Below are 5,260 nucleotides of genomic sequence, written 5' to 3' on the forward strand. Positions count from 1 at the left end.
CGCGTCGTGAGATCTGCAAGTGGCAGATTCACACTTTGGAAAACTGAGATTGTTTTTTCTTTTCTTCTTTTTTTAATGCTAAAAGTTGAGAGATCAGCTGAAATAATGTAAACATTTTTTTGTTTTTGTGTTTTAAATGTGGTGTGTGGTCAAGCACTTTCTTTTTTTTTCCCCGAACATTCTAATTTCTTCTTCTTCTTTTTTTTGTCCGTTCCAGTGTGCGTTTTGATTTACTGTTTTGTGTTCACCTTATTTTCGTTTCCGTTTCTCGTTCTCTCTGGATAGTGCCTTTCTCTCTGGTGTTTGTGTCTCTGATCTGCTACTATGAGCCCCCTGGTCCCCACCCTAAAAACATAACCACCACCTCTGCTCTGGATCTGTATTAATAATAAATGTAAATAATCCAAAATGTCCTATCTGATTTTAAAAAAGGAAAAGAAAAAAAAACTCAGCCTCCTGTCCTCCATCAGCCCACCTTCACCTTTTTTGCCCTCACCATCAAGGAACTGTTGTCTCTTTCTCCTCGTCTTGCATAATGACACTGTTTTTGCTTTTTTTTTTTTTTTATTTGCGTTTTTTGTTTTCAATTAATAAAATGCAATTATTAAAAAGGTTGTCTTTTATTTCCTTTTTTTTTTACCAATACAATTCTCCTGTTGCTAAAAGTAAAAATTAATTCCAAACAACTACTCATTTAGCAAAAACCTTTTTTTTTCTCCTGACACTTTTAGTCTAAAAGAAAGTAAATTAATTTTGACATTGTAAATAATATGTCACCGTAGCCATAGCATGAAGTATTCTGGTTTTGGAAGCAGCGACTTCACTGAAGTAAAAGAATAAACAATTTCTGGAATAGTTAAGATTTTGAATTGTATTGCTTTTCATTTTTCTGTTCTTTTATACCCTAATTATAAATACCTAATTTTCATTATATAGTATTTAAAATAACACCCAGTATGTGCTGATATTAAGCTAACCATCTGCCTTGGCTAGCCTGCATTCCGCTCCTTTACAGTATATGTACAGTATATGATTGAAGTCGCTTCTGTAAAGGGAGTTATGTATTTTCCACATTCCATATATACATACTACCATTTTATTGCACAATCAAGTACCTGCTAACTTCAATTGTTTATTGTATGTACCAAAAAATAACTTAAAAGAATTTTGACTTTGCAATATAGACTTATCCGACTCTTTGAAATTGGCCTCTGTCTCTTGAAGGCCCTCCGACACGTCCAACATTGAGCCTTCATGATGCCGTTTACAACTATATAGAAGCTCATTAACTTGCACAACTCTGCCCAAACGTATTAGATATTTACTCTAGAAAAACTGGTAGAAAAACTCGTCTTTGAGTACATTTTATTTCCATTGGCTGCTTCAGGGTTTACTCTTAGCAAAGATCAAGTTCTTGTTTTTAAACTGAACCCTGAAGGATCAACACCACAGCAGGCTTTGACAACCAGGGGTTTCCCTAAAAGTTAGCGCAGGATGTCGATACACTTACAAGCCTTAGTTATACTTCGGGTATTACAGTATGCATCACTAAAGAATTTCATACGTCGTAATTTTTATTTTCCACCAGTCACTCTATTCCTAAAAATTAGTGTAAGAATCAGGCTACAACCAATAAGGGTTTTTCTTGTGCCTCCTGAGACTGAGATGATTCAACAGCCGATCTAAAAGAGGAAGCTGAATTCTTTTTTTTTTTTTTTGAAGTAGAAGGTTGCATTGCTCTATATGCTGCATGTAGTTGCAACCCTGCAAGATGCACCAACCACCCGTCTGATGCTCCGTATGCGTCACCTGTTTCTTTTCTTCATAATCGGCGCTCGAGAGGTCAGATTCTGTTACATCAGTGCCGCTGTGCTCTTTGTGGGCCTCTCAACTGGAATTATTCCAACGCGTTGTGGCTCTGAAATAATGCCATGCTGCCCGAGTGCATCTATTCATCTCTTTGACAATCAAATGAACGAAGTCATTCACACCGCGGCCTGTGCGATTGAGATGAAAGCCGATTTCTGTCCCGCGGCGTGTGTGTGAAATGATAAAACGCAAAGATGCCTTTACTAAAGTCTGAGGCTAAAGTAGCATTTCTGCCCCGGGGAGGAGAGAGGGAGGGTTTGCCTCTGAAGTCTGACGAAGCTGCCATATGGTGCCTGCTGTAGAAGTGGAGAGCGAGGCTTTAAAACCCCCTGCCCTCCATTCAGTCGTGACACGTTAAGATGATTTGAGGATTTGCAAGTTCCGAGTTTAGAAGATTATCATCACTATGCGAACCAGTGCACGTTTGTGCCACGGTTATGTGAGGTTTTTGTTGTTTCTTTTTCAAAACCACCCAGTGGTTTCCATATAGGATTTTTACATACCTTGAACTAGAAATTAACCCTTTCTTGGCGTTTTAATTCAATATCAGTACAAGCTATGGTATTCTTTGAAGGTTTGCGAGGGTACATTTATACGGCAGGTCTTGAAGCTCAATTCTTTTTTTTTTTTTGGAGTGGTGGTTCAAACTACTGAATGATTGCACCACAATCATTCAGTAGCAGTTTGAATGGTTTGCAACCCGCATTGACCAGAAGAGGAATGTAAAACGTCACACAGCAGCGCACCATTTACGGAAGTAGAGATGGATTCAACCATACGTGGATTGATTTTAGTTATTCAGAGCTGACAGTGTTGTCACAAGATCGTAACAAGAAGGAAGCTAATAAAAAAGAACATCTACTGGCAAATGGCCTTTTGTGGAGCATTGACTGCAACTTCGGTGGGCAAGTCTGTTTAGTCGTGTACTCGGAACTAAGAGTGGTGTGATGCACTTCAGTGATACAGATTTCTTTCATAATTGTCATTTTCAGACATTGTTTACGTCCTGATTTACTTGATCGGACTTCTTTAGTCCAAAATTATGATGGGTGTCATAAAAGTCGGATTAAATGTGGCATAACCATTCAGACTGCACGCTCTTTGAAAACTGATACATATCCGATTTAGTTCTACGTGAGGAAGTGGAACAGATCAGATTTTTTGGAGGTGAAAAGGTCAAAGTTGGGCTGTTCAGACTGACGTCAGAAAGTCAAATTTAAGTCTCGTGTGCTTGCTGTGTGCCTTTGAGAGCCTTTGAGAACAAATACCATCATCAATACCAAGGAGCCCTTGTGGTTAAGGTGATGGCCACGGTCACTTGAAAAAGAGATGGAACTTCCTGGATTAAAAACTATTTCCCAAACCTGAAACATCTCAAAGAAGACTGTTCAATTCATTATCTGTACGCAGCACAACTGCTATTGTGGCAGTCCATCGATAGAGAAATTCCAGGCATTAATCAAAGCAGCAGAGGGACCCACGGTAAGTCTGCAAGAGAGCTGCAGAGATACTCAGCTCAGATGGAAGAATTTGTCAACCACACAACTGTTAATCCCCACAAAGCTTTTATGGAACAGAGGTGGAAAGAAAGTCACAAGAAGTCCTGGTTAGATGAAACCATGACAAAACTGTTTGACCCACATGCAAAACACCTCAACCACACTGTGAAACATGGTGGCAACATCATACCGTGGAGGTGCTTTGTCGGGATAGGGGAGGTGGTTCAAGCTAGATGTAGGCCAATAGAAGGGAAATGCTCCGGACCGCAAAGGATTGGACATTGGAGGTTCAGAAACGTACCCCAAAGGACTTGTTGCGAAAGTTAGCTTGACAAAGCATTGACTCTAAGAATCTATACACAAAAGGACTCCACACTTGTCAGATTTCCATATGTAAGCAATGTCGAAAGAGATAAACTTTGTTGATTTATGTGTAAAATAACATAAAGTGAACTTAAATCACAAATCCATGCAAACAATAGACATCTCTGTAGAGGTGGAGGTGTTTGATACGCATTAAAGTTATCAGATCACTTGCTTGAGCTGCATGAGTGCATGCATTTATCTGGCACGCAAAGGTTGAGACTTTCCACGCCACTCCCCATCAGCGCCACAGGTACAGGTGATGAGTTGCGACTCTTACATCACGACACGTCTGGCTGTGTTTGGACTGACATGAGGCCAGCTGTACTCAGTACTAAAGCTCCATTTAGGACACGCATTTTCCGGCTTAACCAGTCAAAACACTGTAGCGTGGTTCTTCATCTTATTAAATCAATCTTTATGCAAATTACATGTGTACTGCAAACATTGGATTCATTGTAGCCATGTCAGGGAGTGTTTTTGCGCCTGCTAAGTATCCCAAATAAGCTTTACAGTCAGGGGGAAAAGCAATTTAAAGTACTTAGTCAAATAAAATTGGATATTGGATGCAGTTCACTTCCTGGATTTTTATTTGTTTATTTTTTAAAGCCACATACAAATTTTAGTACTTCTATAATAATTTCTGAAATTAAAGTTTCCTGGTCCAAGATACGCTGAAGATTTCTTCATCTCTGTTCAGTGATTTTGTGCTAGTATACTACTGCCACCTCCTGACTTTTATGCGTAACTGCATTTTTTTATTATTACGCAAAAACACTTTTATAAGTGTTGATTGCTTTCTGTTGGGATATATTTAAGATATAACGGATATAATTTTTCAATTTAAAATTTTTAGGATTATTTATTTTTACAATATTAGTGCTATTTTATTGCTAGAAGATATTTTTTTCTTTTACTGTAGAACTACCAGTGTTGATGAATGGTGAGTCTTTATTGACTTTGCACAAAAATCAGATATTGAGTATAATCGGTGCCGGTGCCAGCCGATTGTTGCGAAGTATTGTCCAAAGTAGCACATAATAGCATTTTGGTAACCATTTTTGTTGGCGCTGCTATTTCCTGTTGAGTCACATGACCGTCTTACGTATCCTGACGTAAACTGTTAGGACTTGTTAGGAATTTTCGGAACATGAGTTAGAAATTCCTTAAATTTTGTTAGGACTTTGTAGGATTTGTTTTACGCTCTGGCCCTCAAAGGTGGCTAACATTTTGAAGGCGCTTTATAGTGGAGGCGCTATTTCATCGTGTATTTGTTACAAAGGGACAGCACATTCCGCAACTGAAGAGGTTAATTTTCTTCTTTTTAATCTTGAACACGGAAATTAATCAGCAAATAGGAACGCGTGCAATCAAATATGTTTATTATGTTAAATCGTAATATAACAGTAGCATGAAAATTTCTTTCATAAACCATAAAGAAAATGATCGTTGTCGGCAGGATTCGAACCTGCGCGGGGAGACCCCAATGGATTTCTAGTCCATCGCCTTAACCACTCGGCCACGACAAC

General features: G+C 38.7%; 1 non-coding gene across 1 annotated transcript; it reads right to left on the reverse strand.

The window, feature by feature from the left end:
• Window positions 1-5,178: 5,178 nt before the first annotated feature.
• On the reverse strand, window positions 5,179-5,260 carry trnas-aga (transfer RNA serine (anticodon AGA)). Its single transcript has one exon. It is a non-coding gene; the product is annotated as a tRNA-Ser (tRNA).

The sequence above is a fragment of the Poecilia reticulata genome, chromosome 8, assembly GCF_904066995.2.
Source record: "Poecilia reticulata chromosome 8, P_reticulata-male-v2, whole genome shotgun sequence".
NCBI lineage: Eukaryota > Metazoa > Chordata > Actinopteri > Cyprinodontiformes > Poeciliidae > Poecilia > Poecilia reticulata.